The sequence below is a fragment of the Camelus bactrianus genome, chromosome 15, assembly GCF_048773025.1.
Source record: "Camelus bactrianus isolate YW-2024 breed Bactrian camel chromosome 15, ASM4877302v1, whole genome shotgun sequence".
NCBI lineage: Eukaryota > Metazoa > Chordata > Mammalia > Artiodactyla > Camelidae > Camelus > Camelus bactrianus.
Window position 1 is genome coordinate 23,141,349 of NC_133553.1, and position 14,577 is coordinate 23,155,925.

General features: G+C 34.8%; 1 protein-coding gene across 1 annotated transcript in view; it reads right to left on the reverse strand.

Moving 5' to 3' along the window:
* The window catches only part of NBAS (NBAS subunit of NRZ tethering complex), a 277,415-nt gene that overhangs the window by 177,352 nt on the left and 85,486 nt on the right, over nt 1-14,577 (reverse strand). The gene's annotated exons all lie outside the window — the stretch shown is intronic.

The following is a 14,577-nucleotide window of genomic DNA, read 5'->3' on the forward strand; positions in this document are numbered from 1 at the left end:
TGGCTCAGTCCAAAGAGGAGGCCTGAAGAGTCCTAGGTTAATGAAGTATTTTTGCTGCATTTTCAAAACACAGCACAACTCAATGTTTCTAAATGCGCTGATCACCACTGACATAATAAAAGTACTCATAGTAACACATGAGCGATGATCAGCAACAGCATGAGCTTCCATATTTACTGACCTCTCACTACAGATGAGGCAGGATGAAGGGCTTTTAATACACAATACCTAACTAGTCCTGCCTATCTAATAGGGGATATTACCTTCCTCATATTATAGTGAGAAAATCCAGGCCCAGGTTAGCTTGCCCCTCCTCATGGCCAATACAGGACAAAGCCAGGGATTTAAACACAACACGACAGGTAGGATCCAAAGCTTACGCCTCTAGTTAGTAGATGGCCACCAGGTTAGACCTGCGCAGAACAGGCAGAAGGCCATGTGAGCCTTCTCAAATCTGAATTCAGGAAACGCAATATGGAACTTTTACGTGTGTATTTAAAGCATACATTAACTGAGATATAAAACCAACCTCAACACCAGTAGTTACTAGTACCAGTCTCACATAATTAAGGTACCAAATATGGCTTGATCTTAGGTCTGATCACCAACACTTAACATAAAAACAAAAAACAAAACACAAACAAAAAGACTTTTAGCTCTTTCATTTTCTTCCAGAATGTTTCTACAAAGGAAATTACTTTAAAGCAAACTTGAGGAGTTTAAAATGCTTTCTATAAAAACATCACTTCTTTATCATGACTCAAATGATAGCTTTTAAGAAACAAATGGGACTTGTTCCCCAGTCAGAATGTAAATTCCTTAAGGGCAGAATTTTTGTTTCTTTGTCTTTTGCAACATCCTCAGTACCTAAAATAGTGCCTAACATTCAGCAGACTCTAAAATAATGTGCCAACTGAATGAGTTAACTGACAGCACAACAAAGGTTTTTTTTAAAGTGATCTCATGAATATCAAGAAATTTCAAAATTGGAATACAGCAGTAAAAGAGGACAGTTTGTAAATTTAAAAGAACAGATATGTCAAGGAGGTACACGGATATGGAATTTGTCGGTCTAAGAGAACAAGAATATTTTCCTAATATAGTTTATTATCCTGATGAAAGGGTAAACTGTACTGGGGATGGTACACATCTACAATCTAGATAATCTGACACGTAATGTTACGCTTAAGGGGGAAGAAAGATTTCAGAATATGTATTTCCCTAAATCTGACCATTCTTTACACTTCAAAGTAATTGATCATTCTTGTCATTACCTTTTTAAAAATCCCCAAATTTTAGCTACTTATTCTTTCATAAGGTAAACAGAATGATAGAATGCTTAATAAAATTCAGAGGAAAACTTTTACATTAATTGTGTTCACAACAAAAATATTAGTCATGTAAATTAATCACTAAAGGGGGTATGTGAAATTGTGGTTCAAAAAAATCCCAGAAAATATAACTGCTTCTTCTAAAGAACCATAGAGAGTCTGGTTAGTTGCAAAGCTTATACTTTGAATCTAAAGTTCTATAAACACAAAACAACATTTATATATGCTTTATTTCATCTTTTTCTTCTATTTTTTTCACTTTGCTAGGGAAGACTTAAAATTTAAATGTATCATACCCACTAAAAAAAAGAGGCACATGGTAAACTTAAATTACCTCTTTACAAAATAATGGCTGCTTTTGCTAAATTTTAGGATTCATTATATTAGAACCCTGTTCATTGTTTTATTCCAAACAATAAACTTTGCTGGTGTCATTTAAAGGTAACATTTATCTGTCAGCAGGAAATGATTACAACAAGTTCTATTATGTTCAACTACTCTTTCACCAATTATTCCTTACACTAAAGAAAATGTTTTATTTCAAAGAAATTTTATCAAGAATAAACTTACAAAAAGTTCTTTTATTCGTGTTCTATGCCTTGGAACAAAAGGCTAAACAGACAGAGTACTACTGCTAATTGCCACCTTTCATGCACTGGTTTTAAGATGTGAAGTTATATTTATTTCTATTATTTAGCATAGAAGAAAATATTCTGGTTAAAAAAAAAGAACAAAAAATAATAATAATTTGGGCCTACGTGTAGTACTACACATAGTTATTATCACTGAACAAGTCAAACTTGATCTGTAACTCAATGGGAAGCCAATTAAAAAGCTAGTTATACAAGGAGAAACTGACACTAATACAATAATACTAGGGGACTTTAACACCCTACTTCCATCAATGGACAGATCATTCATACAAGAAAAAGAAATAAAAGGCATCCAAAATGGAAGGGAAGAAGTAAAACTGCCACTATGTGCAGATGACATGATTCTGTATCTAGAAACTCTAAACTCTCTACCAAAAACCTATTAGAACTAATAAATGAATTCAGTAAAGTTGCAGGATACAAAATTAATATGCAGAAAACTCTTCAATACACTAATAACGAACTATCAGAAAGAGAAAGCAAGAAAACAATCTTGTTTAAAATCATATTAAAAAGAATAAAATGCCTAGAAATAAAACTTGATCAAGGAAGTGAAAGACATGTACTCTGAAAACTATAAAACACTGATGAAGAAAATTGAAGATAATACAAAGAAATGGAAAGGTATTCCATGTTTATGTATTAGAAGACTTAATATTGTTAAAATGCCCATATTACCTAAAGCAATCTACAGATTTAATGCAATCCCTATCAAAATACCCATGACATATTTCACAAAAAAAGTCCTAAAATTGATATGGAACCACACAAGATCCCAAATAGTCAAAGCAATCTAGAAAAAGAACAAAGCTGGAGGCACCATGCTCCATGACTTCAGACTATACTACAAAGCCACAGTAATCAAAACAGTATGGCACTGGAGCAAACACACACCACACACACGCATCCATAGGCCAGAATAGAGAGCCCAGAAATAGGCCCATACACACATGGTCAATTAAACTTCAACAAAAGAGGCAAAGATACACAATAGGGAAGACAGTCTCTTCAATAAGTGGTGTTGGGAAAACTGGACAGCTACATGTAAAAGAATTAAATTAGAACATTTTCTCACACTATATACAAAGATAACTGCAAAACGAATTAAAGACCTAAATGTAAGAATGGAAACTATAAAACTCCTAAAAGAAAATATAGGCCAAACACGAATGTTAAGTCACAACAAAATCTTTTTGGATTTGTCTCCTCAAAGGAAACAAAAGCAAAAATAAACAAGTGGGACCTAATTAAATTTAGAAGCTTTGCACAGGAAAGGAAACCACTGACAAAGCAAAAAGATAATCTACTGAATGGGAGCAAATATTTGCAAATGATATGATCACTAAGGGGTTAATATCCAAAATATATGAACAGCTCATACAACTCAATATCAAAAAAACAAACCCAATTTAAAAAATAGGCAGAGGACCTGAATATACATTTTTCCAAAGAAGACATACAAATGACGACCAGACAAATGAAAACATGCTCAATATTACTAATCAGAGAAATGCAAATCAAAATCACAATAAGATACCACATCACTCATGTCAGAATAACTATCAACAGGACCACAAATAACAAATGCTGGTGAGGATGTGGAGGTAAGGGAACCCTTGTACACTGTCAGTACATATGTAAAATGGCGCAGCCACAGTGGAAAACAGTATAGAGATTCCTCAAAAAACTAAAAATAGAACTACTATATCAGCCAATAACTCCATTCCTGGATATATATCCGAAGAGAACGAAAACACTAATTCAAAAAGATTCATGCACCCCAGTGTTCACAGCAGCATTATTTACAATAGCCAAGACAATGCAAGTAACCTAAATGTCCATCAACAACTAAATTTACATAAATGCATTATTTCACTTAACCCTTAAGAGAACTCAAAAGTTAAATATTATGATTACAAATGTGCAGGTAAGTAAATGATATGAGCCCAAAAATCATCACTGACTTATTGAATGAATGAATGAATGACCATTAGAAACAGGTTCACTTATACTCTCTTAATTCTAAAAGTAGAGCTCTCTAAAACAAGAAGAAAACTCTTAACAACTAGAAATATAAGATTCAGTTAAGATATAAATGAACAGTAAATGAACAATAATGAAAAATATAAAAGTCAATTTAAGAGGAAGACTACATAGCTAAGACTGTGCAGTGGACTCCTAGCACACTCACCTCTCTGCTACTGTAATCTGTACCCATGTCTCTCAGAGGAGCATTTTCTATCCTCAGTACCCGACTCACAGAAGGAGCTGAGCAAAATGATTCAATCAAGTAATGAATTAGCAAACTTCCTTAAGAAAGGAAGTTATTCTGTTACTCTAACTTTTTTAAAACTCTTCAAAGAAAGAAAAATGTATACTCCAGAAACCAAGCTGTATAAGGCAGCAGGAAGAAAAATGTGGATATAAGATATGTAACAAGAAAAATAAAAAATACAGCACTTTAACCTCATCTAAATGGATAGAAAAGTAGTATGGGTTCACAGCATGCATATTTATAATGTTATCTTTAACTCTGTCAATCACTGTAGTGTTCATTAAAGGAAAAAGTCTGATGTTCTCTGATGTTTCCAGACCAAGCAGCTTACCAGACTTTATTCCATATTACAAAGCCCTGCATGTATTTCTGTTACTGTTGTCAGTGCACTGGATTACAATTATTTATTTGTGTCTTGCTCCTTTTCTAAACAATAGGCTCCTTCAAAGCTTCAGTCATTTTTACATTCTTCGTTCAACACCTGGCATCCATTTAAACCTCACTAAATATTTAGTGGATGGATGGATGATGGACAGATGGAAGAATGGATAGATAAATACGAATAAATAAATGAAAAAACAAAAACTACCCCAAAACCAGACTGCAGGTGAGTCTCAGCCTGTGTGTGTGAGCGCGCATGAGCACAGAGATGTGGAATGTCCTAAGCTTTTAATAAACAAAGAGGCATCAAAGATTCTCTGCTTGGAGATTCTGCTGCCCAAGTCCACTGACAGCCTTTTCATCATGAGCTCTCTAAGTCTAAGCCAAATTACACTGCAGACTGACATACAATCACAACGGAAGAAATGAAAACTCCAGAAACCAAGAGGGAGAGGCTCTGGTGTCAATTCCACAGGGTGTGGTCGGGAAGACAGTGGAGTAGGTGTCTGTAGTGCAAGTTATTCTAACACATTACTATTACTGATAAGGCTCAAAGTTAAACTAGAGATCGTAGGAAGAGAAAGCAAGCAAAACATTGGAGAATTTGAAGGAAACTGGTCTCATTTTTTAATATAGTTTCTTAACTACATAATAAATACTTGTTCACAAAGTCAGAGACAGGAAGTGCAGAAAGTGGTGAGGGAATTGACCCTGGAATAAAAACAGACTCCATATTATCCACAAGGAAGAAACAATATCAAATAAATACCCCTATACCTGCATTGCTAATCCACTTTCTATAATTTTCAGATTAAGAAAACCCATATAGATTAACCTATTACAAATTCAGAAACCTATTGAGATCAACTGCACAGAGAGGCTGGCCTTAGAATATATACAGTAAGGTAGCTGGTGAAACTCACAGTGTGACTAAATAAACCAACAGAATCTGGGAAAGGACAAAGTATGCTGGATAACAACTCAGACAGGAACTCCACTAGTGAGATGAACAAACCTAAAAGTTTGGCATCTAATAAAAATACCAAGTATGTAAAAAAGCAAGAAATCATGGCCCATGACCAGGAGAATAATCTATTTCCAAGAAACACCAATAACATGATAAGGAAAGACAAAGAAAATTGAAAAGACCCAAAACTAACTCCTGGGAATGAAAAATTCAGCAGCTAAGAAGCAAAACAAAACAGAGTCATGAACAGCAGATACTGTGTGTCTGTGTCTGTAACACACTTTAAATATAAAGAACCAAAATGTCAGTTCAAATCCAGCATTAGAAAAGTAAGAGAGGCATTCAATTTAAGGAACATCAGAAATCTTCTCTCAGAGGCGGGGCAGGGAGGAGGGTACAGCTCAGTGGTAGAGCACTGTGCTTATTAGTATGCACAAGGTCCTGGGTTCAATCCCCAGGACCTCCATGAAGGAAGAAAGGAAGGAAGGAAGCAAGCAAGCAAGCAAGCAAGCAAGCTAATTACCTCCCCCAACCCACCCCAAAATAAAAAAAAATTTTAATTAAAAAATAAGTTGTTAAAAAAGAAATCTATCTCTGTTGACAAGAAAAGTTCTTTATGCTCTTCTAGAGTTTAGGTAAAACAGTCCTTATAAACGCTTGACGTGTTTAACAGACAAAACTAACTCATCATGTGAGAAGTCAGGGCAGTGGTTCTCCTGGGTGAGGTGATTAAAGAGGGTAAAAGAAGAAAGCACAGGGATGTTGGTTATGTCTGTTTCTGAATCTTCTTTACTTTATGATCATTCATCAAATTGCCCATTTATGACTTGTTCATTTTCCTGTATCTACAATTCAATAAAAAATGAAATTAAAAAGCTTAACTTCATTTAGAACAGTGCCCAAATTTTTTATTAATAATCTGGAATCTCAGGTACCTGATACCAGGGAAGGGCTACTGTCCCAGATAAGAAGTCAAAGCATTGTTGTCGTCAAGGAGGAATACTCCCTATTACAATTTTGCATTTTGTTTATCCATCAATCTTTTACAAGCCTACTTAATGCACCTGAAACTAAAATGTATCTATAATTCAACCTTCCTGTCAACATGTACCAAAAACTAATGCTGCTGCTAGTGCAATAGCCAAATTCGCTATTAACACAACCACGGCTGTGTGCTGACTCCTGATTTTATGCTAGGAGCTGTGCTAGGTAACGCACCTCTTAGGTTACTTAATCACCGCAATACCTCTACAGTCTCCTCATTCCACACCTGACCAAACTAACGTTCAGAGAAGCTAAGTGACTTCCCAGAAGTAACACAGCTAGCAAGTATCAGGACCAGGACAAACCCAAGTTTCTGACTGAAAGCCTTTGTTCTTCCTAGTGTATGACACTACCACTTCTCTATATCGAATATGTGTCAGTACCACGCACGTGATCCCAACATTTATACATATGATGGATTTTTTCACAGTTATTACGTATAGTATCTAAACGTTTTGAATTAAAAAATGGTACACACGGACGTCAAACCATTTCTTAAAATAACGTGTATGTTTTGCCTGCAAAATACGAATGTGATGCTTAATAGACTTTCACTTACTACAAATACAACGTTTAAATAGGCTGGTCTGTATCAGGAATTGGAAAAAGTGTATCACAGTTATTTATATGTTAATTAAATATGTATGATAAAGAGATTCATGGCTGTTACAGCCAAGTATTCACATATTTAATGAAAACTTGACAGGAAAAGACATCCTGTGATCAAAAAGCATTACAGGGATTATTTCCCGAATAGTAATTCAACCATTTGGAAGATGTACATACAGTCTATTTAAAGATCCCATGTTCTGAAATGACTGGTCAAGGTATTTAAAGTTTGGGAAAAAATGAATAATGAGAGAAAAATCTCATCTCCATGACAACAGTATTATTTGGTATCACCAGGTAATGCTGAAATACTGACTCTAGTAACAGATTTTTAGGATAATGCATTAGTTTAAAAAAATTCCCTCTGAAAGATTTTTTAATTTCAAATAAAATCATAAACTTTGCATTATTCTGTATACCTTAAATTGATACAGTAACATATCAATTATATCACAATAAAACTAGAATAAAGAAATAAACTTTAGATGTATGTTAGATAATGTTTTGCCTATATTTACCTCTAGGAGGTTTACTGTATCTTGTCTTATGTTTAAGTCTTTGATCCATTTTGAGTTGATTTTTGTGTATGGTGTGAGGGAGTGTTCTAGCTTCATTGTTTTACATGCTGCTGTCCACGACACCATTTGCTGAAGAGACTGTCTTTATTCCATTGTATATTCTTGCCTCCTTTGTCGAAGATTAGTTGACCAAAAGTTTGTGGGTTCATTTCTCGGCTCTCTATTCTGTTCCATTGGTCTATATGTCTGTTTCTGTACCAATACCATGCTGTCTTGATGACTATAGCTCTATAGTATTGTCTGAAGTCTGGGAGAGTTATTTCTCCAGCCTCTTTCTTTCTCTTCAGTAATGCTTTGGCAATTCTAGGTCTTTGATGGTTCCATATAAATTTTATTATGATTTGTTCTAGTTCTGTGAAATATGTCCTGCCTAATTGGATAGGGATTGCATTAAATCTGCAGATTGCCTTGGGTAGTGTGACCATTTTAACAATATTGATTCTTCCAATCCAAGAGCATGGGATATCTTTCCATTTTTTAAAGTCTATTAAGCCACATTAAAAACATATATACTAAAATAATTAAGCACTTAAAATAATTTTTTAAAATATTTCCCTAATGTCTCTCAAATTTTTTGCCCTGAAAGTGGGATAATAATCCCTTTTTTGCTTATCTCATAAACATGCTATGAGAATTAAAAGTGAAACATAAAATTCATTTTTAAATTTTTTAAAGTTTCATTACCATGAACTGTTCGTCAAATAAGAGGAAATAACTAATAAACCATTATACCTTAATTTCTTTAGTACATCTCAGAGCACCAAATAGATAAAAAATACCAACATACTTTCCAAGGCCCATAAAAATTATGATGAGATAATAATTTGTTTCCACCTTCGTAATCAATAAAGTTGCCCTAAATCCATTTTGCTTTTTAAATAAATAGAAAAACAAGAATTAATCAAGTCAAGATCTAAGAGCACACAGTGCCAGGAGACCTGCAAACTACCTCCCTGCCAGCCCCAGCCCCTGCTCCCAGACCAGTGAGCCTTGCAGGCCCTTCCTTCCTGATCCAACCACCAGGTTATTCCTGGATTCAGAAACTGCCAGCATATCCCATTTTGCCAAGTACTGTCTGTACGCCTCTTTCCACAGTCACTGCAGAGGGCCAACTACTTATTTCAAGCCTAGAATACAAACCAATTTATTGTTCTTTGCTCATAGCGGTTCAGGAATAAACTGCACATGTGGGAATTGAATTTTCATTAGGTAACTAATCAACTTTACAATTTTAAAGGAAAAAAAACACTTTTATGTTTCCCTTGAGAATGTAAAAAGTGAATGCAATGCCTCAATCTTTCCATAATTATTTCATCATCCAGGCTATAGTTTATGTGATATTTCATTTCAACAACAAAAAAATTATGGTGGAAATACAATGCCCAATAAAAACTGCTTTTTAAACTTCTCAGGGAAGAAAAGAGAAATCTTTATGAACAGGACTGGGCTGCACAGAAACATGAGTAAAAAGAGATTTCTAACCGTTTACTGGAAAATCTCTGCACTAATTCATTTTCAACTAACAAATGAATTGGGAACATCTTTTGTACTGTGACTAAACAATATGATACAGGTGAGGACTAAGTAGGTGGGAAAACTTCAGGTTAAGTATTTATTCAGATGACTCTTTCCTACTCAAACTTCCCAACATCAAAAACATACCTAACCTTCAAGGCCTACAGCAAACTTTATTTCTTCCAAGAAGGCTTTCCTGATTTACTTTCTTCGTAACAGGAAGTAATCTCTTCCATCTCTAAAGCTATCTATAAGCCTCCTATTACACGTATTTTAATTTTATGGCAGTCTTATCTGTGCCTAACCTGTCTGATCTTTCCTAATAGATTCTAATTTATCTGTGGACAGGGAGCACATTTGACTCGTATTTTTACCCATGTATTTAAATCTAATACCTTTACATGGAACATAAGTATTACCTAAATTTTCATTGAAATAACACAATATTTTATATGATTCTTCTACTTTCTTTAAAAGTGTCCTTGCCCTTTAGTGAAAATTAAATAATATTGAGCAATTTAGAAATGGTTCATTTTTTAAATCAGTTTCATGTGTATTCATGATTATCAATTTCACTAAAGTTAAAATTCAAAAATCAACATTTGCTTGGCAAGAAACATTATTATGCTTCTTATGGGAGAAAAACTTCCAGAATATCCTTAAAACTACGAAACTAAGCCAACAGTAATTGATTCTGGTACCACCTTCTGTTGCCTTTCAAGAAAAAAAAAAAAGTCAACCAAACAATAATTTACCTTCTGAGTGAAAGCTGCCTAGAGCCTACTCTGACTTCAATTTAAAAAAGATAGTTCGAATTATTTCATCTCTTAAAAGGCCACAAACTAACATAAAATAGCAAAATGTCACTAATTTGTAACTGAAAATGTAGGAAAAAAGCTAACTCCTATCTACCTTTCAGTTGTAAAGAATGAGAATAATGTCATCTGATCTTTCTAAAGGTAAATTCTTCATTAATGATTCAAGTTACAAGGTAAATTAATCTGACCTTAGTCAAATTTGTCCTGCTGAAATTTTTAATAAAATGCACACTGATGTTTTGCTTTTAAGACATAAATTTTATGTTGTAGTAATAACAGAAAAATCTCTATATTTGGCTATTCAAATCCAAAATTTAGAAAACAACGTACTAGAAGAGATATTAGAAACTGCCTTCATTTGGATGCCCTATTTATCATCAAAAGATGAAGAGGCTCCTCACAAGGACTCAGGCAGTGATGGTGATGCACCAGCCCACCCTGACCTAAACTCATCGCTCATTTTCATCCTTAACTTCAGCAAATACTTTTGAACATAGTTCCTCGTGCTATAGAGTATACATATCTTGTTGCTTATTGATTATATATATAGTAGTTAGTATCTGCAAATCTTGACCTCCCCATTTATCCTTATATTCAATATCTTGTAGTAACCTATAATGAAAAAGAAAATGAAAATGAGTATGTGTATGTACACGTATGACTGAACCATCATGCTGTACACCAGAAATTGACACAACATTGTAAACTGACTATACTTCAAAAAAATATATATATGTATATGTGTGTGTATATGTGTGTGTGTGTGTGTGTGTGTGTGTATGTAAAACAACCTTAAAAAAAAGAAATACTTTTGCAGCATAAATAAAAACATGACCCACAGGTGGCCAGCTACTTTAAATCTTATTTAATTATAGTATTAATTTCACTAAGAGTATATCATGCCTTGAGGACATCATGCCAGTCACAAAAAGACCAATACTATACAGTCAAATTCATAGAAAACAGAAATTAGAAGAATGGCATTTGCCAGGGGCAGGGGTGAGGGGAAAATGGGGAGCTGTCATTTAACAGGTACAGAGTTTGTTTCACAAAATAAAAAGGGTTCTGGAAATTGGGTGCACAACAATGTAAATGTACTTAACACTACTCAACTGTACAGTGAAAAATGGTTTAGATGTAAATTTTATGCTACATGTATTTTACAATTAAAAAATATGTTAAATAAAATTAAAAGTGTATCATGGCTAAATGGTCTTAACAGTCCCTATGCTTAACACAGAGCCAAAAATATACAAAGCCAGAACTATAATTTACGAATAGATTATAGACACAGATATATCCACTGTGAAGAGGACAGAACACAACCAGAATGTTACCTTGCTTGCAGTATGAAAAGTCAAAGGTTTCCTTTCCAGATTGTTTCAAAAAGAATGCTTTTGACTACATTTCATTTACTTTGCCAAATCAATCCTTGTGTTTTCCAAATACATAACTACCATTTATTCATCCAACAGTTATTAACCATCACTGCATTCATCACTATATTCACAGCACTTGATTACAAGATACACATTTGTCCCGTCATTTGAATAAAAAAAAAAAAAAACTTGCCACAGGATACTGGCAACCTCTGAAAACAAAACTATTCTCCAAACTGGTCATCGAAAGGCCTTCTAGTTTTGAGGGAGTAGCAAAGATTATCAATGAGGAGAAAAGGATGCAAAAAGGATGACATTTCCCTCTGGAAACTGGGAATGGGAAAACTCCTAGGAACCTGGATTTCTGTTGCACCATGTAGACAGCACCGAAGGGCTGAGGAAAGCAGGGATGATTTAGGGTTAGCAAGAGAATAAAACGTCAGGGACGATCACGAGTTAAAACACACACAGCACAAAGAGGTCCTAGGTCTGCTGGTCACAGGGAGGAGACTTCTGCCAGTTGGTCTGTCAACTTATCAGACTGTTTCTAAAGGAAGGTTTTTATGCTCTGGGGTAACAGCAGTTTCCAAATGAGACTAGGTATATACGGACATAAGATTAGACTGACCTCCTATGTTATCTAATCAATTGGTGACTTAAAATTTTTCACTCTGCCACTTGTTATTTTTAGCCTTAATGATGTCACATAAATTACTATGAATTCAATTTTTTTAAAAAATTAATATGGAAATAAAGGTAGAGAATAATTCATACAATCACAAATTCTGAAAAGAAAATGGAAACATCTAAAACACATTTCCCTGGTTCACACAAGCACAGCCCATCTGCATATTACAGCAGGCTTTTCATAGTCAAGATTTCAATCATCAAATAGTCTAATTAAACTTAGATATTCACAAGCAAATAAACGGCCAAGTTACTATAGAAACGGCTTTTCAGGGATGATGAAAAGAATGAGGTGTTCTGGATATTCTATGTCCATCAGAGTTTTACCACTTATGCTATAAAGTATTTCAAATATTGCAATATCCCAAAATACGCTAAATATAATTCAATCGTTCCTTGCTGATTCTGGAGGCAATCCAGGAATGTAAATATTAGTATCAATTTTCATTGTGTACTGAATGTATGTGTCAAAAAACTTCACGAGTGACAGGTATTGAATGACAGAGTTTATTTCCATATATTAAAAGTAAATGAAGTCTAAATGCAGTGTGGCATCCTAGATCAGATACTAAAACAGAAAAAAATGTATTAGGAGAAAAACTGGGTAAATCCAAATAAATACACAGTTTAGTTAACAGCACTGTACAGTCTGTACTGCCAGGTTTTCAAAATGCAAATTTGTTCCAATGAGTTTATACATTAGGGAACAACTTCAGAATAACAAATTTTGCATTTTCTGATGTCCAGGTTCACCCATAAGAAACATCAGGTGAACACAGACAGCTGTGCTCAGCTGAACTAAGACACATCAGCCCACGTGCACGCAAACCCACTCCCCAAATATCTGGCAGTGACCTCGGCTCCCAGAAAGTGTCAGGAGCCACTTCAGTCCACGTCCGGGGTTACAACCTTCCCCCGGCATCCTCGGCACCCTCTTCCGCCACTTCCCAATAGCACACAAACTGCAAGGCCTCCCACACCCACTTCCACAAGCAGTCTTCCTCAGATCTTTTGCAAGGTAGTGTCATATTTTAGTACTTATGTGTTTCTTAGTTTAACACATGTAAAACTGTAACAGAAATTTTTGCTACGTCCCTAACTTTGTTCCACTAACCCTCTTCTCCCCATAAGTCCCGTGGTTCTTGCTGCGTGATTCTGCAGGGTGTAGTGATTCTTAGGAATCCATATGTCACGTCAGATGCAGAACTGACTATTCCAGCAGTAATCTCATGTTTTGGCAACTGTTCTGTGATTGTGTAAGAAGGAAGGGAAGCTGGGTGAAGGGTATACAGGAACTTTCTGTATTTTCTTTGCAACTTTTCCGTAAGTATAAAAATATTCCAATAAGAAGTTTAAAACATTAATTAATACACGTATATAAGGCCAAAGACTCAGCATGGGCTTCTGCATTAATAATTCCTAAAGCATTAGTAGCAATTACTCGGTGCCAAGCACTGTTCCGTGTTTTATATACGTGAACTCAGTCATTCTCACAATGCTATGAAGTAAGTGCTATAACCATCCCCATTTTACAGGTGAGAAGACTGAGGTGCAGTTAAGAACCGTGTTCAAGATCACAAACCTAAGCAACTTTGCTCTAGCCAGAGTCAATGCTCTTATTCCTCTGCTATACTATTTCTATAGACAGCTGTTTAAAATACAACATTTTAAACTAGATTCCTTCATCATTCTGGAAAGGTTTTACAATAAAACAAAAGCCATAACAAAAAATCTAAATCAACTTTCTAAAACATGCTATAAGCATCAAAAATAGTAAAAGTCAAAAAATACATTTCTTTCTTTTACCAAAAGAGAACTCTTGCCACAAATTATGAAAGCTAGCACAGACAGTAAGAAGTATCACCTTTGAATTTGAAAACAGTCAACCAGAATATCAAGTGTAAACGTTTTATAGTAATGACAAGCAAGGACAGGTAGCTAACAAAGCTGTATCACCTACAACAGTAAATGTAATTTCAAAGTTTTATAAAACTTGATCACATGTCAACAATGTCAAAGACACATGATGATTTAAGAATGACAATATAAAACACTAAAATAACACAAACCGAAGAAGTTTCCCAGCAATCATAATCATAAAATTTGACTCAATCAAAATGAGTTAATCAGACCGGTTAAATGCCCGGGAAAAACTCTCCCAATGGGATCTCAAAACAGAGTAAGTAAAAGATCAACTTGTTGGCATAACTTACTACTGCTTTTCAAAATACTGAATAGCTTGAAACCTAAAATGTAAAGCCAGCCCACCCTTCCATCCATTCAAAACAAGTTACTGAGTTACCACTCTGCCCTAACGTTCTCCCGGGCACTGAGGCTACG